The sequence below is a fragment of the Megascapheus bottae genome, chromosome 5 (genome assembly GCF_031878675.1).
Source record: "Megascapheus bottae isolate mThoBot1 chromosome 5, mThoBot2.hap1, whole genome shotgun sequence".
NCBI lineage: Eukaryota > Metazoa > Chordata > Mammalia > Rodentia > Geomyidae > Megascapheus > Megascapheus bottae.
Window position 1 is genome coordinate 22,389,665 of NC_143513.1, and position 25,943 is coordinate 22,415,607.

Below are 25,943 nucleotides of genomic sequence, written 5' to 3' on the forward strand. Positions count from 1 at the left end.
AAAAACAGCAACAAAAGGGAATAATCCAAAGAAGGAGAGAAAAGAAAAAGAACATTTTCGAGAGACTTGGGTCCCTGATGGGTTCCTCTTATGATTGTGTGGCATTTGAAGTACCTAGCATAGCCAGGGACCAGTGGTTCATGTCTGTAATCTTAGCTACTCAGGAGACTGAAATCTGAGGATTGTGGTTTAAAGCCAGCCTGGGCAGGAAAGTCCATGAGTTTCTTATCTCCAATTAATCACCAAAAAGCAAGAAACGAAGTTTTGGCTCCAGTGATAGAGCACCAACCTTGAGTAAAAAAGCCTTAACTAAAGGACACAGATCTGGCAGAAAATAGAAGAGAAAGTACCTATTATATAACTCTACTACTAAGCCTTCTAATTTTCTGGAGCCTTGATTTCTCTCATGTAACCATAGCAACGGTACACCCTGATGTATATAAAGTATTTATATGATCACATGGGTATTCAGTATTTAATACACATCAATGTATTAAATGATGAATGAAAAGTGAGTTTACTCCTCTGTTTCCACACTTCTATGATGACAAGTCAATTCTTGGCATAAGTAGTTACCTATTGGGATCCCATTTGGTTCCCAGCATGTCTCTCTGGAGCTCATATTATTTTGGCAGAGTGACATGTCTCTGTCATGTGGGTTCCATATTTGCCTTTATACTTCCAAGTTATATTCCTATGGATCCCCCCTATTTTCCTGGTGGGCTTAATAAACCAGGCGGTGGGCTGATTGTGCACTGGGAAACGCACAAAGCCTCAGAGTGGAATTAAAAACATTTTCCAAGTCTGCTGCTGGCTTAGTTAACCCTAATGAGCTATCGGGTCATTAGAGACTCTTTACCATCAATTACTCATTAGATCAGCTACCATTCACTGATGACAGGGGTCTCCTACTTAAATGGACTATATAGCTAGAATGCAAAGGAGCCCATCCGTGGCTTTTTGAACGGAAAGAGTAAGATGTGTTTGATCCTTTTAGCCGGTTTCTCCAAAATTGGAGAAACTGGAGTGAGAATTTGTCAGGTATAGTTGCTTACATTTTCATGTTACCTTCAGATGTAAGAATTTCCAGCGAAGGGACAATTAGAGCTTGGTATATTTTTACACAGAGGCTATTAGAAGCTCATCATTGTGCCAAGATTTTGGTGACTTTCTGGGTCTCCTGTTCTTTCTCTTCTCTGCTTCAAGGTCACCAAATCACTACCAGTGTCCTTGAGACCCTCCAGTTGATGCTCCTGCAATGATCCTTAATGATAATTGTGTGTTTGCACATGTGGATGGGTGTGGCAGATGTTACCTAGCAATCCAGCTCAGCAAATAACTGCTAAGATGTGACGTTTGGCCATCTATTTTTTTTTTTGTAGTAGTAGTAGCAGTTCATACGACACCTAAATAAAGCTCTCTTTCAGCTTTCTCCCTAAATAGATCCTTCCACACGCTACCTATTCTGCCCTTCTCTGTCAAAGACACTATTCCTCTCTCTCAGACAGTACAAAGAACCTCAAAAATCCTCCCATGTATGCGAGTCTATGCTGCCATCAGAAGGAATGAAATAACCCCATTCGTAAAGAAATGGAAAGACTTGGCAAAAAATCATATTAAGTGAAGCAAGCCAGACCCAAAGGAACATAGGATCCATGGTTTTCCTCATTTGTAATAATTAGCACACATCTAGGACTCTTCTAGCAGAGGATCACAATAGCTCAAAACCTAGGGCATATAGGATGAGACTAAATGAAATGAACTCTAGGATATGGAAACAAGAGCTTTATCTTGTGCGATTGTTGTTCTTAATGTACTATGTTATTTTTCTTCTTTTTTGCCCTTATGGTTAATCTCATGTTGTTACTGTATCTAACTTTGTTACCTGGTATATTGTATACATGTTTATTTGAAATAAGGAAGGGAAAGGATTGGAAACAAGATGATTTGGAGAGGGTGGAGAAAGGGAAAGGGGAACAAAATCGTGAGACGGGGTATCAATGTGTGAGAAGTAATGCACCGACTACCCGGCGAATGTAACTGTAACCCCTCTATACATTACCCTGACAATAAAATAAAACAAATAAATTAAAAACTTCCTCCAATGTTACTCTTCAAAGCAATTTACTCCTCCTGATTAGAACCCCATCTAAAGGCCACCAAAATGATATTTATCAAATGAAAGCAGTCTTCTCCTCTAAGACAATTCAGTCACAACTCATCTAATAGATGATTATCTTCAAATACTTGTGTCCTTATGGAAGCATTTAGAAGCCATGGTCTTAGTATTTGATGGTCTGATTATTTTCACAAGTTGTGTTGGAGAGCTCCATTACCTAGCAGGGTCAGCTAGGACCCTTCACTTCTCAAGGGTATGTAAAGCAAGGTCTCCTGAGGGCAGTTTTGTTTGGTCATTGGTGGAGCTGAAGATTGTTTCTATGGAAATGTGTTTCTGAAGTTACAGTGAGCAAATATAATTGCCAATTATTATTATTTTCAATTGTCATTGAAAATGCTTAATTGTGTGTGTGTGTGTGTGTGTGTGTGTGTGTAATTGTGATGAGACTTGATCTCAGGACCTTACTCTCTTACTTAGTTTTTCTGTTCACAGATGCCCTTCTATCATTTCAGCCCCACATCTACTTTAAACTGAATGCTTGAATATGCCTACCTGGGTTGGCTTTGAACAAGGATGTTCAGATCTCAGCCTCCTGAGTGGCTAGGATCACAGTGGCATGAGCCACTGGTTTCTGGCTTTCTTTACTATTTTTAATGGCAGCAACATTTATTAACCTGTGAGAAGCTGGAAAGAATGTTTAGAGGGAGAACATTTCTGCTGGGGGTGTGTGAAGCCCAGTGGTGGTGATGAATCCTCTTTTGATGTGGGTAGAATTGAGCTGTCCAGTTCATGTTTGTCCTAAATAAACTGGTGTTTAATAAAGACCCAATTCCTAGTGACATTTTACTATAGAAAGCCTATTAATTTTTAACTCATTTATCTTCAAGTTTACTTTAATGCTCTACAGACAACATTGTTTAGTTCTGTTTATTAAAAAGAAAGAATTAGATCTACAGAGTATAGCTAGATGCTCCTTTCAGGTAAAATTTACACTGTGCTAATATCAATTTTCTCCAGGAATTCTCAGATGGTATTTAGCAATAATAACAATAATTGCTCTACTGATTTTTTGACCAAGTCTTTATACCATCAGCAGTGCAAAGCCTTAGATGAACATTAACTTATTCAGTTACACAGGGGCCCTGTAGGGCAGATATTACATAGTTTCCACTAGTTGTACTTAAGGAAATGAATCGCACATCACTTGTAGATTATCTTTTATCAGGAAGGTTTCCTTGGATTTTCTTGTTGTCATAGCTACCACAGTGCTTCTCTGTCTGCCCTACCACATGAATGCAGACTGGAGCCTGCCTGTGACCCCACTTAGTGTAATTCATGTTGCCAGAGTGTTGCTACACTCTTAGTCTAAGGAGTCCAAACCTCACCCACACGGTGATTGAAGCTGCCAAGGCATGAGAGTAAACCGTTGCAGTCTGAACTAGATGCCACATCCTAGCTACTTAGGATGCTGAGATCTGAGGATGTAGCTTTAAAGCTGATCAGGAAAGTCCATGAGACTCTTATCTGTAGTTAAGTACCAAAAAGCCAGAAATGGAGTCATTTGTGGCTCAAGTGGAAAGCACCAGCCTTGAGTGAAAAGTGTAAGGGGCAGTACCCAAGCCCTGAGTTCAAGTTTCAGCACTGGTACAGAAAGCAAACAACAGAAAACAACACAAAAACATAAACAAAACCTCTGTAGTTTGGCTTTGAGACAGTCTGGGTTGGTCCCAACTCAGAGCAATGAAATGATGCAGAGCTGAGGGTGGTTGTGGTTTGTATAGAATTTCTTTTCTTAAATGAAAAGCCCAAATAAAATAAAATAAATAAAAGCATACATCACAGCATCTTTTACAATCTCCTAGCTGCAGGGAAAAAATTAGAAAGAACTTGAATGGAAGGTATATTGAAGAGGCTTGACTTGGATTAAGTGTTTATATATTTTGAAAACACTTTATTGGGTCCTGGAAAAATAACAAATAAAAAAGTAGTAATATCCCCTGGCTCTGAGAGGCAAATACCAATGATAAAGTAAGCTTGGGGGAAAATTTCAAGCGTATAAACTTCAATAAGAAGCAAAGGAAAGTATTTGGCTGAGAAGCACTTTCATTTCTTCCTTAATAATTAATGATGAGGTGCTACATTTTCAAACAGACATCGTGTCTTTCTAACACTATTCTGTTTCCTCTTAAAATGTCTCCAAATGAAATGTAAGATCATAATTTGAATTTTTGACAGGAAACCTAAAGGTGCTACTTTAAGACTCTCAAACAGTTATATTATGGAATGTGTGTTTACAATCCCTGTATTTATAGTTTGAAAACATTAAAAAAAATATTAGAGCCAGCATCTATCACAGGAGTCAACAACTGGTTTGTAACTGCTCTTGGACCCGATGTGTTTACTAAAAATGAATATTAGTTAGAGAGCTTGATTGTACCTTCAAATGCATAAACTATTGAACAATGAGTCTTCTAAAAACAGCTATAGAAGAAAATAACATCGGAAAAGTCTCAGAAAAGAACAAGATGAACTTTCTCCCTGTTAAGAAATGTTTAGTCCTTTCATTTGTAAATGGCAGGTGGGTTGTACAATTCCAATGTAATTTCAGAAAGTCATCTTCAGAACGTAATAAACATGTCTGCAGTAATAGGATTCAGAAAATAGCAAAATGCATTCCAGACGCCCTTTGATTGTGCATACAGAGCAGAGAATTTAGCTATAATTGGCTATAACACAGTTATGGACACCAAATGACACACTGTGGAGTTGGGTGATGTGGCAGTTCTGATTAGAGATGGTATGTTGCAGGCAAATGCCAGAAGTAAAATAGCAGCATGGGCATGGTGACACAGCACCTTCTCTACCTCTTCCTCCCACTCCTTCCCCTTTTCCCTCTCTCTTACTGCTTTCCCTTTCTGCTTTCCTTCTCTCCTCTTATTATCTCTTATTCTCCTCCCTTCCTCCCTCCCTCCTTTCCTTCCTTCCTTCTGCCCTCCCTCCCTCCTTTCCTTCCTTCCTTCCTTCCTTCTTTCCTTCCTTCCTTCCTTCCTTCCTTCCTTCCTTCCTTCCTTCCTTCCTTCCTTCCTTCCTTCCTTCTGCCCTCCCTCCCTTCTTTCCTTCCTTCCTTCCTTCCTTGCTTCCTTCCTATATTCCTTTCCTTTTCTTTTTCTCCTTTCTTTTTAAGAAGAATCATAAATCAGACTAGAAAACTTATTTCATTTTTAACCAGCAAATCAATTGTGAGTCCATGCCTCATTTTCATCTGAGGCTAACAATTGTATGAAAAGGGGAAGGAGAGCCTGTGGAGAATTGACTTTTTGCAAACTCGATGTAATTTGAACCAAGAATTATAATAGGAAATAAACCATTACAATAAACAAGGAAACATGTACACAATTACTTTCATGGCATAATTTTATTCACTCTAGTTGAGAAAAATAAAGAGATAATACTGACCGTAGCACCTGGGTATTTAATGCAAACTGTAAAATCTATTATATTAAACAAAGTCAAAAGCAATGTGAAAGATCTTGAATCTATTCAAGGCATGCACCTCATTACAGACTTAGCAAATTAAAACACAAATAGGATTAGAAAAGAATAATGTAACAATCTCCCACTAGGTCCCTGGAGCATTAAGTCATAAATTGAGTTTGCATTAAATTGTGCCTGCAGTATTGAATTCAGGGAAAGAGCTGTGGTCTGGAGATAAACCATGCTGGGCTACTCACCAACTTTGGCAAAGCTATGTGTTTTCTGAGACCTGCAGTAAATTTGTTAGAACATAGCAGGTCCATACACATACACAAAATGAGCACTTTATGTCTTAATTTAAAAGATGTCCAGCACAGTACCATATGTGGCTTTCAGAGATATAAAAGCAGACAAAATCCATGTGTGAAGTGGCGCTGTGCTACCTATTGCAGTGTAATGTTGTTTCACTAAATGCACTCTTTAATGCCAGGCACATAGAAAGTCAAAGAGAATGTCTCAACATAGGGTCTTCATTGAATTACGTTGGACTTATTTGAGCTTTGTGAAAGGCAGAAGACAAAAGGGAGAAAGACACTGTTTTTAGAACTGTATATGGGTTTTTAAAAGAATATCTTTTTCATGCCACAAGAACACTTTAGCTTTTCTGGCTGATCTGTGGAAAAACACACATGACAAGTGAAATGCACAAATCAAGTGAATATGCACCAATAAATTCTGTTGTTGTTTTGTGTGTGTGTGTGCGCGCGCGTGTGTGCGTATACGCTCATATGTGCATCAGTACTGAGATTGAACTCAGGGCCTTAGACTTTGGGGTTTTTTTTCACTCAAGGCCCCCCTCCTCCTCCTCCTCCTCCTCCTCCTCCTCCTCCTCCTCCTCCTCCTCCTCCTCCTCCTCCTCCTCCTCCTCCTACTTCTCCTCCTCCTCCTCCTCCTCCTCTTCCCCTTCTTCTTCTTCTTCTTCTTCTTCTTCTTCTTCTTCTTCTTCTTCTTCTTCTTCTTCTTCTTCTTCTTCTTTTTCCTCTTCTCTTGAACTGCATCTTTATGCTCAGCTTTTGTTTTTAATCAGAGACCAGAATGTCTCAGCTTTGTCTGCCTGGGCTGGCATTGAAAAGGGATCCTTGGAACTTAGCTTCCTGAATAGTTAGGATTACAGGAGTTAGCCACTGGCACCTAACATTAAACAATAATTTTAAATGATTCAGACATTTGAAGAACACCTGGTTGTAAAGCATTTCTTCTATTAGAGTGTACTGTCTTGGGCTTGCTTCCTAGCTCTCTGTATAAGAAGAGTTACATCCTAGAGTACCCATGGCTCACCCCTACAATCCTAGCTATTCAGGAGGCTGAGATCTGAGGATCACAGTTCAAAGACAGCCCAGGGAAAGAGAGACCATGAGACTCTTATCTCCAATTAACCACTAAAAAGCCAGAAGTAGACTGTGGTTCAAGTGATAGAGATTCAGCCTTGAGAGGAGGGACAATGCTAAGGTTCTAAGTTCAAGCCCCAATATCAGCACTCCCCCCCCCAAAAAAAGTGACTAAATCAGGAAGAGAAGAAATTATCTGATTCTTTATCAGGAAGAAAAGAAATGGCTTCTTTATCATGCATGTGTGACGTCTCAGTTTCAGATTAATTTTTCTGTTGTCTCTTTGCAAATGATAGGCAAATGCCTGGAAGTAGAAAGCTACAGTTAGCCTTTCTTCTTCTTCTTTCATAAATACCTTCAGGTGCAGCTCCTAAGCTCATCAATTTAAGGTTGGATCTAGGTGCTGGGTGGTGTGCAACAACTCTCCAGTTCGGAACCAGTGATGGGAAGGGTAGGGGTGGGGGTTGTCCAGGCCTTTCCCCCTCCTGTTTCTGCCCCTTCTGGAGGCTTCTGGCTCCACAGCTCCCCCTCTCAGCTCTTGCAGCTGTCTATGCCTCCAGGTGATAGGTTTCTATATCATACTTTGCCACAGACAGTCTGTTTCAACTTGCATTCTCTATTTTCCAAAGCTTATTTGAAAGTGTAAATGAGTCCCATTTTGGCTTTAGTAAGACAAATCTGGGCAAAAACCTGCAATGTCCCTTAAGTGTGATGGATACGCAGGACCCATTGAAGTTTCTCATAGCCAAAGTCTGACTCCTCACAGTGGCAATTTTTCTGCCATGTTATTTATGTGGTGGTTTTACTTCTAATTATGGCTCATCATGGCTGTTAGTGCTGAGCAGTAAGAGAGCAAACTGCATTGTACTGCCATTTAACTCCAGCCCATAAAACGGGTAATAAAGCTGAGGGATTGAAAAACCAAACCAAAGTTGGGGAGGGGGATGGGGGGAAGTGTAACTCTCTGTGACAAGCTCACATCCATTTCTGCCATTCTAAGGCTGGATATTTCCATCAAGGCAACACAAAGGCACAGGTGTCATCCAAGGTCTGGCTGCCTCAACTTTCAACTCAGGGTTTGCCTGAAGTCATCCTTAACAGGAGACAAGACAACTCCAGGTCTCGAGTATAATTAACATGTGCCAAGTTTAATCAGAGCCAGTCTATTGCTTGTTTGGAGACTAATGAAAGCAAATAGATGTTATTTAACACTGTAAACAATGAAACATTTTTGCTGTTCTTAATTTTGGCTACTATTTGTGTGTATGTGTGACATATACGTGCACACGTGCATGTATGTGTGCTGTATGGAGGCTTCAGCTCAGGACCTAGGTGCTTTCCCTTAGCTTTTTACTCAATGCTAGGGCTCTAGCAGTTGGGGCACAGCTCCCCTTCTGGCTTTGTGGTGATCTGGTGATTAGTCTCAGGGACTTTTCTGCCCGGGCTGGCATCAGTCTGAGATCTTCAGACCTCAGACTCTTGAGTTGCTAGGATTACAGGTGTGAGCCACTAGCACTCAGCTGTTTTGCTATTTTGTTTTATTTTGGTGCTAAGAGAAATATACTTGCGGATAAACAAAGAAAATGAATGGCAGGGAGAGAATGAGTAGTTCATAATCTGATTAAAGCCATCGAGATGGCTCCCAGGAGAACTGCACAGGGCTTAATGATTGGGTTGTTGTTCTTAATATGTCTAATGCTCACTCTTAAAGAAATCAAGAAAAATGTTAAGTGCTTCCTGGTATTTCACCGTGGCCCTGGGCTACAGGAGCTTCGGACAGGAAAAGAACATTCTCTGGCTGGAACACAGTGTCCAGCCATGTAAGATAATTTGCCCAAATGCTATTAGAAGACAATTTAAACACTGAATTCTGCCTTACTCTCTGTTGGCAAGGCCATCAGGGATGGCAAGGTCGGGCTGAGTTTTGCTGAGGTTGCAATGTGACAAGCTACTTTTCTCTCTCTTTAAGTTGGTTCTTTTCCTTCTCTATAGGATGCCTCTGGATTTCAGTAACACATCTGCTGGTGTTTGGACAATGCAAATTAGTTAAGTGGACACTCTGGGCTGTTAGGCTATTAGGGAGAAAACTTAGCTGTGAATCAACTCATTTTAGATGAATGCAATGATTTGCCACACCCTGCTTTTAGCATGAGTCCTGCAGTGTGTGTGTGTGTGTGTGTGTGTGTGTGTGTGTGTGTGTGTATTCATGCACTAGTTATTCATCAGTAAGGGGTAGTGCAAATTCACCAGTCTAGTAAACTCTAACAATGATCTGACCCTGTGTACTGTGTAGTACTGCGAGGATACATGTTCGCTGGGCTCACAGACCGTTTAATGAATTTCAGGATTATCCCAAGGATTCAGCCATTTGGATCGTCTTGCTTTGAAACTCCCAATCTGAACAATTGAATTCCAGATGGATGGGAATTGGGTCATTCTGCTTATATTCAACTAGCACCACACATGGTTTTGAATACATTTATTTTATTTCAACAAATATATGAGAGCCCACCATATGCTGATGGCTCATTCTACAGATGAGAGAGGTTGACGAACTTCTAGTCAACCATTAGTCAAGTAGTTAGTAGCTTACACCTCCCCGCTCCCCCTCAAGCTCTAATTTAAGTAAAACCCATCTGGTTCTCAAGTCCATGTTCTTTCTACCTGTTTCAATCCATAGTGGAAATTCCTGTCTTTTGTTGTTGTTCTGGTACTCGAGGCTTGATTTTTCACTCAAGACTTGCAGTTTACCAGGAGCTACAGCCACACTTCCAGATTTTCAGTGGCTAATTAGAGATAAGACCTTCCTGGACTTTCCTACCCAGACTGTCTTCAAACCACAATCCTTAGATCTCAGCCTTTTGAGAAGCCCAGCTCCCGATGCTTAAACCTCCATGTTTTGAGAAATGTTGATGTCTAAAACTTGCCTCTTTTTTCAACAGGGTCTATGTATTTGATAGAAGCAGGCAAGTCAGCACTTTTCTTTTTTTTTGCCAGTCCTGGGTCTTGAACTCAGGGCCTGGGCACTGTACTGGGGCTTTCTCAAGGCTAGAGCTCTGTCACTTGAGCCACAGCACCGTTTCTGGCTTTTTTCTATGTATGTGGTACCAAATTGAACACAGGTCTTCATGCATGCTAAACAAGCACTCTACCACCAAACTCATGGCCCACGTCAGCACTTTTCTAAGCCAAGAGAAGCAGCAGCTGCAGGGTCTTGACCAACTTTCTTCCTGCATCACACAGATGCATTTAACTAGCAAGCAGCGAGAAGTGCAAGTGTGGTTCAAGTAGTAGTACACATCACTGGGCCACCCCTGCCACCATCATACGAATTTCCCAGTGTTCCTGTCTCCTCAACAGACTGAGGAGCTTAGCGTCTCATAGATAGGGAGTAGAGGAGTGTTGGGGTGGAGGCAGTGGACTTCATTGAACCTTTTCATGCTTTTCTAGGCCATTTTCTCCTGCTGGCGCATTGGAGAGCTGTGTTTTCATACCGTTACCTCAATATGAAGAAGGAAGAGAAAACTGAAGGAGATAAAGCCAATTTACAATCGTGCTGTTCATGAGGGATTTGGTTGAAAAATAACAATAATAACAACAATAATAATGGTAATGGAGAATGAGGTTGGAGCTAAGCTGCTTTTTCTTAGAAAACAGTAGCAGTAAATCAATGCCAAGTTTCTGGTTTCTGAATATATGTAGTCAAAATAGTTTAACATAATTTGATGAGCTACAGTGCAGGGTGTGGAGGGGAGGGAGCTCATCTTTTTACACAGTTGGGATGACCTTGAACCAGCTATTTCATCTCTGGGTCTCAGTCTCCTGTTCAGGTACCTGAGGATGCTTGCTTGCTTTCTCTCTCTCTCTTTCTTTCTTTCTTTCTTTCTTTCTTTCTTTCTTTCTTTCTTTCTTTCTTTCTTTCCTTCCTTCCTTCCTTCCTTCCTTCCTTCCTTCCTTCCTTCCTTCCTTCTCTTTCTTATAGTGGGGCTTGTACTATGGGCCTCAGCGCTGTCCCTGAACTCTTCAGCTCAAGACTAGTGCTCTAACACTTGAGCCACAGAACCATTTCCGGTTTTCTGGTGATTAATTGGAGATAAGAGTCTCACAGACTTTTGTGACCAGGCTGGCTTTGAACTGTAATTCTCAGATCCTAGCCTCCTGAGTAGCTAGGATTACAGGCATAAGCAACCAACACCTGGCTCAGGTATCTGAGATTTTGCAGAAAAGCAGTGAGGAGCAGGGCGTTAAGCCATTTCCAGCATCAGCTGACTGGCCTGAGTCTCAGTCCATCCACTCCATTCATATGGGAGCTGGACACCCTTGACTGTGTCACTTGACTTCTCCAAGGGTCAATTTCCACCTTTGTGAAGTGGTATTTCCTGGAAAAAGAAAAGAAAAGCAAAACAACAACAACAAAAAACATTGTTGAGAGCATTAGATCGGCTAGCAGGCCTGGCCTTGCAGTAGGCAGAGGGTTTTGGAGATCTAGAAACCTTCGTGACTTTATCAGTTCCATGTATTTTCACCTACCATTTCTACTCCAGAGTTTCATGTACCTGGATAAATCATCAGTATGAAAATATGAATACATCATGTCCTATGGACGCTTTTATCTTTTCTGTTATTGTCTTGTCTTTTTTACCCACCACCACATCCTGTCCTCCCAGTTTCTGTTTATTCTATTCTGTCTCCTAACAAGCTGGCATAGGCAAACACTAGCTGAATTGAATTGAAGTGGCTGAAGTTCTAACAAGGAGCCATGTACAAAAAAGATAAGAGCTGATCTTCCCTCAAAAGGGCACTCCAGAGGGGCGGGGGTGTTTGAGGAAGGAAGAGCTAGTTCCTGGACTTCCACCCCCATATCTCCAGAATCCAGAAGATTGCTCCAGCTGCTCCGAGGCAGGAAGTTAGCCTGTTTGTCTCTGTGAGTATGAGACAGGACAGGGGACTCGGCAGCTAAGCAAAAGAAGTAAGATGACTTGAGCAAGCTCAGTACCCCCCAGTGTGCTCTGTAGTTGTCCCTCACCCAGAACAGTTGGGGTAGTATGGGAACCCCCAGACTATAAGAGGGCAGCAGAAGCTGCCTTTGAATAACCATGGATCCAATACCTGTATTTGCTTAGGGTTAATTTGCTTTTGTAATTCAAATCAAATCCTAAAATGAATCTGGATCTCTTTTTGTAAGTAAACATAATAAAAAGTAGAATGATAGTGGAAGAAGGTATGTTGTCAACCAGATGGGATCATTGAAATCACTAGGCCTGGCTTTGAGCTGAGGCAAAACAGAAAACTTGGATCACCTTTGATCTCTGAAAGTCATAATTCATATCGTCCAATAGAACCACACATGCATAGCTTCTGTGCCAGCCACAATTCCATAGTTGAACTCACCTGGGGGCTTAGTTAAGTGCACAGGGGATGATTATTTGAACAAAGCCTTCCAACGGTCTTACAAAAAGATAGGCTATAACAGGAAATACTGAAATACATTTTGAAAGGATAGCAAAATTAAATTAGAGAGGTAGACTGAAGTTTTGGTCACTGACTTTTTTTCATATATTTTTATTGTAATTAATAGAAGGGTTACATGATATTTGCCAGATAGATTGTGCATTAATTCCCATACATTGATACCCTTTCTCATGTCTTGGTCCCCATTTCCCTCCCCCCACCCCCACCCCTCATCTTGTTTTCCCACTTCCCTATCCAATTTCACTGACTTTTAAACTATATTTGGTACTATCTTTTTTTAAAAGCCTGCATTTACATAAATTTTTCTTGTATCAAAAGTGTGGCACATTGCCAGGTGCTGGTAGCACTTGTCAATAATCAATTCTAGATTTGCAGGAAGCAGAGATCTGGGGATCAAGATTTAAAGTCACTTGGGTCAGATAAACCCAGGAGACTATGACCTCCAATTAGCCAGCAAAAATGACCAAAAGTGGAGATGTGGTTCAAGTGCCAACCTTGAGTGAAAAATTGAATCAAGCATATGAGGGCCCTGAGTTCAAGCCCTAGTACTGCCACAAAAACAATGTAAACAAATAAATTAAAAAGTAATAAAATGTTTACTGTAGAATACTTATAAAACATGTAAAGAAAAGAAGAAAGGGCATGCAACATTTTAATTTTATTTTCCCATGCTTATACACAGCGATGTTAATTTTTCAATGGGGAAAATACTATATGTTATTGTAAACTCTGTGTGTGTGTGTGTGTGTGTGTGTGTGTGTGCATGCCCCTGCACACTCATACTAGGACTTGAACTCAAGGTCTTGTTCTCTTGATTTTTCTTCACTCAAAGCTGCTTGGCTTTTTTTTTTTTTCTGAAATAGCACACAAGACTATTTTTGATAGCAATACCATAGAATATACCTAAAGAATACATTTTAATATGTAAATAATAAATTTTAATATAATGATATATTTTAATAATCCTATGGATAAGAAATATTTGAGTTTCTAATATTTTAAAAACAATTCTGTGCTGAACAGCTTGGGCTAACTATTCCCTTCTGGAATCTTCTGGAAGATCATCCATGTTTCAGAACAAGGTGGGCAAGACCAGAGTTCCCTAAGGAGTCACGAATTGTTTGACTAATAAATGACTGGCACAATCCAGGTTTAGAGAATGTTTCTGAGATGCTTAATGAATCGTGTGGAATATCTTGTGCCTTCCTCGGGTCCTACAGCTTGAGCTGAGAAGGAAAGGGAGAAAGAAGACAGTGCGGGAGGTCACTGTAAAGAGAATGAATGGGCTTGTGTTGGTCACTCATTCATACCCTAATATCCCTTGTGAGAGGGGGACTGCATTTTGTCTAGAGATGCTTCTCTGCCTGGAAGTCTGCCTTCAGTTAGGAGTACAGCAATTTTGCAAAGAGGTGAGATGTAGTTGGATATTATTGCTTCTGTTAAGTAAGTTTCATGTCCCTCAAAGTGTGTGTGGCATTTGACAAGAATCCTTTTTTTCTCTTGTCCTCATGTTCCTTGCACCTGAACTCAGGGATCAGGGCTTTCACTTGGCTTTTTTCAATCATGGCTGGTGCCCTGTCGTTTGAATCAGGTCTCTACTGTGGCCTTTGGCTGATTAAAGACTTTTCTTTCCTAGATGGCTTCAAACCTTGATCCACCAGATCTCAGCCTCCTGCCTAGCTAGGATTACAGGCTTGAGCCATTGATGTCCAGGGGTTCTAACTTTGGGCCTCCCACTTGGCACAGCATTCTTCTAGCTCTGCCTTTTGTTTTGGAGATATAATCTGGCTAACTCTCCTATCTGGGCTTTCCTTGAACCACAGTCCTATGGATCTGAGTCTCCTGAATGGCTAGAATTACAAACGTAAGCCATCAGTATCTGGTTCCCTCTGTTTGAGACAATTGAAAATAGTTTTTGTTCTAAACATTAAGACTGAAATCCCTGCATAGGGCCAAGCAACACAAGAATTCCCATTCCATCCAGGTTTCTGTATGCATGACATGCCCTTGTTAACCCCAGACAGATAAGAATGGATAATGGTTATGAGCACAGACAAAAAGTATTTTTCAGGATAATGGGGAATTATAGCAAATGCAACTAACGCTTCCCCTAACTTGTCTTAATGCATTTTCATACATCTGACAGCTTCACTCTTAAATAACACACGTAGAATAAATAATTATTAGATGTTTAAATTTATTATAGTCCTATTCTAGCACTATTCTTTTTGCCTAAGTGGTTTTTTTTTTCCTAAGTGTTTTTTTTATTTTCTAGATTTGACTTCAACAAAGGACTTCATTGACGATATTGTCAGAACAGCAACTTTGATTATCTGTTAGTGTGTTTTCAAGAGGACTAAAAAATGCATTTTTGCTAAAGTAATAAATACATCATTTTCTATGATCTAATTGTACAATTGGTCTGAATTTCTATCTATTGGTTCAAAAAGGAAACTTGGTTTCAGTGAATTTGTTTTTAATAAAAATGTGTTATCTATGATAAATATATTTTACTTTGCTCAAATGGATTTGATTGGGAAAACACATTGAGCAGAAGTACTGGTAGAACTTAATTTCATTGCTTGGAGAAAATGTATTGAATGCTGCTTTGAATTAAATTCTATTTGTTTTAATAAAAGTGTATTGGCCTGAGTGTACATATATTTGCTTTACTGGCAGTGCATTGGATCCAATAAAACTATATTGGCTTCTCTGCTTGTGTCTCCTGCTCAGAGAAAATGGATTAAATGAGAAAATAAAACAGGCAGGAACAGCCAACACCAAGGTCTCTGTTTGGTGAGAATCTCCAAATATGTTGTGAGGAATAGACTTTATATCAAAATATGCTTTTACATTTAAACACCTTTTACTCTCAAGGACCCAAGTGTGAAACTGAATTGCTATCATAAGGAAGGCAATTTTAGCTGGGTGCTGAGGGCTCATGCCTATAATCCTAGCCATTCAGGAGGCTGAGATCTGAAGATCACAATTAAAAGCCAGCCCAGGTGAAGAAGTCTGTAGGACTTATTTCCATTTAACTAGCAAAACACCAGAGGTGGATGTATAACTCAAGCAGTAGAGCACCAGCCCTTGAGCAACAAAGCAAGTAGAGTGTGAGGTCCTGCATTCGAGTTCCAGTACTGGTCCACATGCAACATGCGCGCACTTGCGCGCGCACACACACACACACACACACACAGCAATTTTCTGAAGCAAATATTTCTTTTTTTTTTTTTTTTGCCAGTCCTGGGCTTGAAGTCAGGGCCTGAGCACTGTCCTTGGACTTTCTCCAAGCTAGAGCTCTACCACTTCAGCCTCAGCACCACTTCTGGCTTTTTTCTATGTATGTGGTACCGAGGAATCGAACCCGGGTCTTCATGCATGTTAGGCAAGCACTCTACCACTAGGCCAAACTCCCGGCCCGCAAATCTTTCTTTCTTTTTTTTTTTTTTCCAGTCCTGGGCTTGGGCTCAGGGCCTGAGCACTGTCCTTGGACTTTTTTAAGGCTAGCACTCTACCACTTGAACATCAGCACCACTTCCGGCTTTTTTCTATGTATGTGGTACCGAGGAATCGAACCTGGGTCTTCATGCATGCTAGGCAAGCACTCTACCGCTAGGCCAAACTCCTGGCCCCTGAAGCAAATCTTTCTATGGGCAAGTTACGAGGCTCCCCAGGACACCAGAAGAAGACAGCTGAGAACATGGCTGTCTCTATCCCTAAAGCTTTATAGGAGCCTATTGGTTCCAATGAAATGCTATCCACAAACTTTCCTAAATCTCTTAAATGAGCAGCAAAGGGATCGTGAGTTCTCCCCGAGGATGGTCTGGCCCACAAGCATTGAAATGGGTCTAACTGAACTGATTAACAAAGGACAGGAATTGACACAAGTGCTACTCTGAGACACATGCCAGAATTACAAGCTTCCCTAAGATTATGGATTTTCAGAGTCAGCTCCCCAGTGGAGCTGACATTGGTACTGCCAACTGCCACCACCATGTTGTATTGTATGTGACTGCCAGATACTCAAGCCGCAGGTGTCCTTTGCTCTCAGCATGTGCTCTGGCCCAAAAGCCACAGTTAGAATAACAGGATCAAGAATAAGATTGGAGTGGAGTGCCAGTGGCTCATGTCTGTAATCCTAGCTTTTCAGGAAGTTGAGAGAGAAGGACTGTGGTTCAAAGCCAGCGGGAGCAGGAAAGTACATGAGACTATCTCCAGTTAATCCCTGAAAAGCTGGAAGAGGCACTTTGGCTCAAGTGGTAGAGCAGTAGCTTGGAGCAAAAACGCTTAGGGACAGTGTCCTAAGCCCAGGCCCCTAGTACCAACATGTGAGGGTACACACACACACACACACACACACACACACAGAATAAGATTGGCTGTTATTCCTACGTGACTGTCTATTAAGAGAGTATGTGCTCTGAATTGTTTTCCCTCAGATGAACTTGATCTGGCTCTTCTACCTACTTTCATTTAGCCTTGATGAGACATAAATGCAAACACTACTTTCATTAACACCTTTGCTCCAACTTAATGTGCTAACGAGCTTTAGATTTCAACTTTCTCACTAATAAATGCTAATTCTCTAGTCACTTCATTACCAAAAAATTCCATACTCTTGGTGCATATTTGCTCATTTTTTTGAATCCTGGAGTTTTTTTTTTTAACAAGATTCTACAAAGTTACGAGAAGAAAGCTTCTTGACACTGTTTCTCCTGATAGACACATTCTAGTTATATGCTGAAAAAAAAAGAGGCATCTGTGACAAAAAAAGCATTTGTGTTGTCCTTGGAGATATGAGGCTGTGACTTGGGGACAGCAAGTACTTGTCCTTTCACATTGGAAAAACATGGTATGGGTGAGATTATTCCAGATATATAGAATATGAGGCAAGAAATGAAACAAAAGCAGCTAATAAAAGAGTTGCTTCACGGGCTGGGAGTTTGGCCTAGTGGTTAAAGTGCTTGCCTAGCATGCACGAAGACCCAGGTTCGATTCCTTGGTACCACATATATAGAAAAAAAGCCAGAAGGGGTGCTGAGGCTCAAGTGGTAGAGCTCTAGCCTTGAGAAAGTCCAAGGACAGTGCTCAGGCCCTGAGCTCAAGCCCAGGACTGGCAAAAAAAAAGAGTTGCTTCACCTAGTAACTTGAGGGGACAAGTGGGGTTGGGAGAGATGGGGGAGAAGGATAAAGGAGATGACATTGGTCAAGATGCATTGTATTAATAAACTGATACTGTTGAGTTGAAACCCTTCCTTTTTGTGTGTGAGCATGACAGTCTGGGTGCTTCAATTAAGGGCTTGAACTTTTCTGCTCAGGGTAATGTTCCACCCCAGCTTCATGTCTGGATTTTTGGTGGTTAATTAGGCTTTTCTGCTGGTCTGATTTTTTTTTCTCAAGCAAGTTATCAACAATAGTAACAGCCTACTCTTTTGTTGAAATCTAGGAGCCAATGTAGAACTTGTATCAACATTATTCCTTCCAAGGTACAAGGGCATAGAGGCATTCATACACTAACTCCCGTGTTTACATATCAATTTCCATCCTCATTGGTTAAGGGTTGCTCCTAGAGAACTTGAGGCCTGTCAGGGTAGCTGGCACAGTGATACCACCGAAGATGAGGAAGAGTCTTAAGGCAAAGAATGACTGAAAGTAAAGGCAGGTACTGTTAGGGCATGCTACCCTATAAAGCCCATTTTACAGATGAGTAAATGGATACATATGCAAATATGTATATATATGTGTGTGTATATATATGTATATATATATATATCTTTTTTTTCCTAATGACACACTGTTAAGTGGTTCAGGCAGAATGCAAATCCAGTCTCTGTCTGCCTCACGTGAAAGTCAGAACTTTAGACAGTTACCTACACTGCCCTTCCTATGCTGTCCAGCTGAAGAAGCTGCCACAATTCTAGAACAAATCCCCAAGATTTCAAAAACAAGTTTCCAGGGGACTTTGAATCAGGGCTGGGGGCTGAGATTAAATGGGGGATGAAAGTATTATGTGTTTTAATGTCTGGGTCTAGCATGGCAGAGAAGGAAATTTGTCTTAAATTCACCTGATTCTTAATATCCACCTAGACTATACCTTAAACTCAACTTGTCCTATGGTAGATCTTTCATTAATAGTTGTAGTCAGGTGCCACTGGCTCACGTCTATAATCCTAGCTACTTAGAAGGCTGAGACTCAAAGGATTGCAATTTGAATCAAGTTTTGGGCATAAAAGTCTGTGAAACCCCAGCTACCAATAGCCAGCAAAAACCTGGACTAGAGCCCTGGGAAAAAAATCAGTAGTAAATGATCCTACAACCAGCACATGATTTTTGGCCAGCCCGGGGCTCCCAGATGCCTCCCAGCTCCTGTGTTATCTAGGACTTTCTTGTTTTTTTCCTGGTGGTTCTGTCACGTCAGCTTTTCCATCACAGCCAGGCTTGCAAGTACTGGCTGCTTTGTGAAGTAAGTTATGATGACTTTATGCTATAAAATAAAACCGCAATCCTCACAGCTGTTTTGATTCCATTTAATGAAATGGTGGTGACATCGGAATGTTACAATAGCGAAAAGGCAGAACGGGTTGTTGTGGCTGCTGAGAGGAGAAGGATTGGGATTATTCCCTGGGCTAATATCTCATGTGACAATTCAGCAGTTATCATGGCTCTGTATCAGTCATTGGCTGTTGCTAAGCTTTCTCTTCTAGGGAGAGACTTCAGGCGAGTCAGCCAACCTCTAGCTGTTTTTTTTTTTTTGTTTGTTTGTTTTTTGATGTTGTTGTTGTTACCTTCAAATGCAACAGGACAGCAAGAGGAGAAGATGCCTATAATATTGTAAAAATGGAGTGAAATAACTTCAACAGAAAAAAAAGACATAAAGAACAATGCCTACCATTTAAGAACCCCAAAAGTATTCTGTTCTCCAGAAAGCCAATAGTGTATGTCATCCCATGAGAAAGTGCTGAGGAAATCTTTGGTTTCTCTTTTCTTTGCACATGAAGGAGAGAAAGATAGACAGCGACAGACACAGACACAGACACAGATACAGACACAGACACAGACACAGACACAGAGCAGGGGAGGGGAAGGGGAAGAGAGAGGAGAGAAGAGGAGAGGAGAGGTGGAAAATATCAGACAGCAAACATGGAGGCAAGTCAAGAAGCCAGTCTGGTCCTCCATCAATTATGCATGAGTATTATCAAATCAATGAATTCACCATGTGAATGCTCTCGGCAGATGGACGAACACTTGTCGGCTATCTGGAGCCGCAAGAGAGTCAGATTTATTTTCAGAGCTTGTTTGTCTCATTTCTCCTGCTTGGTGCTGGAAGGCAGAGCATGCAGCTGTGATTTTTCAAATACGAGAGATCTCCAACTATTTTATAGCCTGTGAGATTAGGCTCCGCTAGCTAAACTCCCTAGGACTTCTGGCGTTTTTCTTCTCAGAATGAGGACAAAAGAATGTGCAGGCTTAGCAAGCTCCTCCCCCCCCCTCTGTCTTTCCTTCTCTCTGTCTCTGTCTCTGTATCTCTCTGTCTCTGTCTCTCTCTCACCCTCCCTCCCTTCATCTCTGAAGTTTTCAGCAGTGGGAAGAATGAAATTAGATTGTTCTATGACTTACTTTCCAGATTTGGCCCTGATGGTGGAATTTGTTTCAACATGATCTCCCAGATAGGTTTCTGGAAGGGCAAAGGAAGCATCTATCTGAGACATAGCCCATGTTAGAATGATTTGTTAGTCATTTGTTTTTCTTTTTCCTCCTCTTCCTCCTCTCCCTCCTCCTCTCCCTCCTCTCCCTCCTCCTCTTCTTCTTCTTCTTCTTCCTTCCTCTTCCTCTTCCTCCTCCTCCTCCTCCTCCTCCTCCTCCTCCTCCTCCTCCTCCTCCTCCTCCTCCTCCTCCTCCTCCTCCTCCTCCTCCTCCTTCTTCTTCTTCTTCTTCTTCTTCTTCTTCTTCTTCTTCTTCTTCTTCTTCTTCTTCTTCTTCTTCTTCTTCTTCTTCATCTTTTTTGTTAGCCAGCTTTCTGTTACTATTCAAAAATGCCTGAGGTGGGCCATGAGCATAGCCTAGTGGTAGAGTGCTTGCCTAGTATGCACGGAGCCCTGGGTTCGATTTCTTGGTACCACATACATAGAAAAAGCCAGAAATGGCACTGCTGCTCAAATGGTAGAGCACTAGCCTTGAGCAAAAAATGTTCAAGGACAATGCCCAGGCCCTGAATTCAAGTCCCAGGCCTGGCAAAAAAATAAAAAGAAATAAAAAGAAAAATGCCTGAGTTAAGTCAGCTTACACAGAGGAAGATTTATTTTGGCTGATGATTTTAGAGGTTCTGCCCATGATTGTCTGGCCAGTTGCTTTTGAGGCAGCACATCACAGTGGGAACATGTGTCAGACGAAGCCCATTTACCTCATGGATGGGGTAAGAGAGAGTAAGAGGAAGGGGCCAGAGTCCCACAGTTCCCTTTCAAGGCCTGCCCTCAATGACCTGAGAACCTCCCACTAGGCCCCGCCTTTTAAAGGTTCCAATACAATCTAATAACACTATCCTGAGGACTAAGGCTCTACAAAATGGGCCTTTAAGGGATACAATGGACCCAAGCTATAACAGATGTTTTGTTTTGTTTGTTGTTTGTTTTTTAGCACCTGATGGTCACATAGGAAGCCTATGAGCAGTTACAGAATAAGTAAACAGAATTCTCAGATGCTCTTTTCCATTAATGTTGAAAAAGAGGGGATATGTTAGAAATTGTATGACTATATTTGAAATGGAAAATGTCAGACATTTACTCTGAATAACTATGGAATTTACATTCCATATATGTGTATATCCTATGTATTTTGGGCTATGTGGGATTTTTCTAAAGAAATTACTTCTGATTTGGGATTTCTTTATGGTGATGGAATTTGGTGATCACTTTTGCTAAGTGCTGAAAATATGTTTAGTGGGGATTAATTAAAATCCAGCCCTTGGTGTTAGAGAAATCTGAATTTTTTGAGGGAGTGGGGACATCGATACTAGTGTTCGAACCTAGGGCCCTGCACTTGCTGTGGAAGTGCCCCACTGTTTGAGCCATACCCCTAAGCTGAAGAAAACTGAATTCAAACACCAGATCAGCTATAAAACCATTACAAATTTATTTCTCCTCTCCATATGTCAGATTCTTCTTCTGGAATATGGGCTGGGTACCAGCCTTCCTCTGCACCCCCTTACGCAGAGGTTCACCATGGCATAATAAATTGCTGAGCCCCACATATCGGATACCTCACGAACAGTGACAGGAACAGGAGGGAAAAATATCAAGACAGGTCACTCAGAAAGAAGATACTATAAGCTTCCAAGTGGCTCTTGCTTCTATTCTATTCCATTCTCACGTCCTCTAGCAAGTGTAACTTAACTAATTCATTTTTAGTTTTACTGGTGCTAGGGCTTGAGCTCAATGCCTGGATCTTGTCTCTTAAGTTTTTGCTCAAAGATGGCACTCTCCCACTTGATACACAGTTCCATGTCTGGCTTTTTGGAGATCAGAGTTTCACGAGTTTTCCTGCTCAGGTTGTTTTTGAACCACAATCCTCAACCTCAAATCTCAATTTCAGAATAGCTAGGGATTATAGGTATGAGCCATCAGAGCATAGCCAGCACACACACACACACACACACACACACACACACGCACGCACGCACGCACGCACGCACGCACGCACGCACGCACACATTTTAAACAAAATGAGAAAGGAACTCCTTATCCTTATGTAGGTCAGAGTCTCTTCAGCAATCAGTATAACCTTTGTGCAGAACTTCCTGGCTCTCATCATTTCTAGCTAAAGTTGCAGAGTCAATACCTGATTTGCAAGATGGTGTCTTTTGCCTATCAACTCTCTTGTTCTAAAGGCAGGGGAGACTTTGTCTCTTTTTGCTCTAATATCTCTAGTAACCATTGCCTACTGAGCTGAAAGATGTGTTCCGCATTCCCCCTTTCCCCTTTAATGTGTCATTAAATCAAATACTCTATTAGCAGAATTAGTTCATTCAGTGTCTGCACTGAAACATCCTGTGAATTGCATGATGTCTCTTGCAAATGGCTCTGCACTCTGGGGTCTACTTGAGCAGTTTATATCCTGTGGAGGAGGCCTGAGCTGCCTGAGGACCCTCTGGCTTCCTCTAAGTGAAATATTATCGCTTCCACAATGGATAATTATTGGGTTTGCGTGTGCAAATCTGGTGCATTCTAAACAGTATAGAGCAGGCTTTGGCCCAAAGCCTGCTGTCCTCACACCTGTAGCCCAGTCCCTGTGCTGGCCATGGATTTCTAGCCCTTTTGTTTTCTACTGTGCCTTAGAGCCATTCTAGAAATGAGAGGGGAAAGACACTCACTGAGAGAGATTCCCTCCTTCAGATAATTTAAGGATGAGCTATGAGCTGTGACTCACCATACTTCTACCTTCACTGTCACTCAATCTCTTCAAAAGCAGGCCTTGGCAACAACTACATCGGCCATAACAACGTGATGCTCTGGAGATCCGCGAGGATCTCAGGCACACAGCGTCACATTCAGCCTGGGCATGCTGAGCTTCCCTAGCTCTGACTCACTCTTCCTCCCTTCCAAGCCCAGATCCATCCAGCCAAGATGCATTTAGTTTATGGTGTTGTCTTCTCCTAGAACAGAAGGTCAGTATGTCAGGAGAGCATTTGCTTTTTTTTAGCTGATAAAATTTAGAATGATTAAAAAAAAAGAGAAAAAATTAAAAAAAATTTAGAATGATATGCTAGTACATATTTTTACCTGTTCCATGGTGACAGCATGATTTCTAATGCTTGCTCATTTTGGTGGTGTAAATATGACCACGGTGGCTGATTTCAAGTATGATTGTGATGTTGATGTTATTGAGTGCAAAGATTGGGAAGAAATGTTTATAACATTACCATTATGTACACAGTAGATCCATGAATCTAATCTCAAGAGCAGTACTTAATAGTAAAATACAACAAAATGACTTGAAGAGATGGGTTTTGAATAATCAATACATTATAAATTCATAGAATTGGCTTTTAGTAATATGTGTATTTAGTAACTGACTTTTCAAATTCCTCAAATTTTATCAATTGTTTCTCACGGGCTGACACAAGCTTTTACATACCACTGGGTTGAGGAGTGTAAAATAAAAGCCATTACAGTGGCGTATACCTGTAATCCCAGGTGCTCCAGAGGCAGAGATCAGGAGAATCAGAGTTTGCAGCCAGCCTGAGCAAAAAGTTCATGAAACTTCATCTCACCAATGAGCAGCTGGATGTGATGCCACATATTTGCCACCTCAGCCACATAGAAGATGTAAATAGGAGGACTGAGGGCCATTATAGCCCCGAATCCAACTGCAGTAACTAAAAAAATAGTATTTCTCAAATGTAATCTGGTCTCACCTAAGTTGACATATGGAGGAAATGAAACTCCACATCATCATGAGATCCACGTGCCTCTATCTTCTGTCTTCATCAGTTCCTAAGTAACTCAGTGTTCTTCTGTGACAGCCGAGGAGGGCCGCTCTTGTGATTTGAGGGGTTAGGATTGGGAATTTTGTCTATGTTCCATGAGCTAGAATTCTGCCATGTTGTCACACCTAATTGCAAAAAGGATGGGAAATATCATCTGTGTGCCTAAAATAGAGAAGAAATGCGATTGAAGGGCATCTAATCTATTTCTTTTCATATATATATTTTTTTCTTTTTACTGGGTGCAGTGGCTCACACCTGTAATCCTAGGTAAGATCTGAGGATAGCGGTTCAAAGCCAGCCTGGGCACAAAAGACTGTGAGACTCTTTATCTCCAATTAACCACTACAAACCCAGAAGTGGCACTGTGGCTCCAGGGGCAGGGTGGTAGCCTCGAGCTGAAGAGCTCAGGGACAGCACCCAGGCAAAAAAATAAAAATAAAAAAATCCAAAGGTTCTTTTTGGTGTTACTGGGGCTTGAATTCTGGGCCATGCATTTACTAGGCAGGTACTGTACTACTTGAGACACTCTTCCAACTTTTTTCACTTTTTTTTTTTTTCTGATAGAGTCTCAAGATTTTGCCCAGAGTAGGCCATAGATTACAGTGCTCTATGGAAAGCCTCCATGTGCTCTCTCACTGGAATTGCAGGTCTATGTTGTTGCTCCTCTCTGGAGGCAGCAACACGGGAACGGGGAGGGACACACAGGGCCAGCCTGTAGTCCCCCGGGAGCCGAGCGAGATGGTAAGTGTCGAAGACCCAGCCCTCTCCCAATCACCGGGGAAGAAAAAACCACGCTGAGTCAGAAGCAGTGTTAACCATGAAAGCGCATCAGATCTCTCTGCTGATCTCTGCTCATCTCTTGTTCTCTGATGCTCTCATCCCTTTATTGCGTCAGACAATTAGTTATATACTGTTAGGGTAGGAGACGGTGGGCACTGGAAAGCTAGCCAATAGGAAGAGGGCCTCTGTGCTACCACTAAGGGTCTGGGTGGGGCTTTCAGGTACTGGGCAGGACAGGTGCAGGAAAGACTTGAGCTGCTGTGAGACCCCGAAACTGCGGGGGGTTCAATCGAGTCACGTACACAGAGATGCCTTAAGAGAGGTATGCAAAAGACCGAATGCCTGGTCAAAGCCCTTTAATTGCAGCTGAGCCAGAATCAGGCCTCAGAGATGGAGGCTAGGCCCCAACATATGTCACGGCACTCAGCTTGTCTAATGAGTTAGGCTCTTGCCTAGGACGACCTCAAACTACCGCTCTCTCAATTTCCACCTTCTTAGATCTCCATTTGGCTGCAATTATGGGCTGGAGCCATCATATCTGGTCCATCTAGTCCCTTTCAGCCACATATACCTTAAGATTGACTCTTTCTCTAGCTGATGTAAGGCAACAGAATAATAGGAAGCATTGCTGGCCCACCTTTCTTATTAAATGTTGAAGACTTTAATAGGTGTAGGCAGTACAATTAATTGTTGTGAGGTTGGCAATTAATAAGTAGGGTTATATCATGTTAAGAACCAATTTAGCTGTTGTACTGTTACTAAGATCTGAAAGTGAGGCCTATTGAGACAGGCTGCCATGGAGTCTGCATCAGCCAGTTTTTCTCTCCATCCATCCACACATCCATCCATCCATCCATTCACCCATCCATTTATCTATCCTTCTTTCCTTCCTCTCTCCCTCTCTCCTTCTGCCCCCATCCCTCTTTCCCTTCATCTGATAAATCATCATTCAGGCTTTCTGTTAGCATCCAGGGATATAGAGGAGCTTCAGAGGTGCTTATAGTCCAATGAGGAAGACCAAATCATACCACTAAGGGTAAAGTATGCACTCCAGCTGAGGAGAGAGTAGCTAACTACTGGGAAGGTAGAGAGGCTTCCTTAGGAGGAAATAGTGTATGTAGTTCTCAGTGTATGCTTAGGTAGAATTTTCTAGAGGTAGAAAAGACATTACAGATAAGAAGATAGCTGTGCAAACAACAGAGGAGTAGCAAAGGGTGGCTTGCTC

The 25,943-nt window shown here is 41.5% G+C and overlaps 1 long non-coding RNA gene across 1 annotated transcript; it reads right to left on the bottom strand.

Annotated features, from left to right (window-relative positions):
- Positions 1-22,884: 22,884 nt before the first annotated feature.
- On the bottom strand, positions 22,885-24,776 carry LOC150063101 (uncharacterized). Its single transcript, XR_016535394.1, has 3 exons — positions 24,714-24,776; positions 23,634-24,063; positions 22,885-23,104 (listed from the first exon to the last, which is right to left on the bottom strand). It is a non-coding gene; the product is annotated as an uncharacterized LOC150063101 (long non-coding RNA).
- Between the last annotated feature and the right edge of the window lie 1,167 nt (positions 24,777-25,943).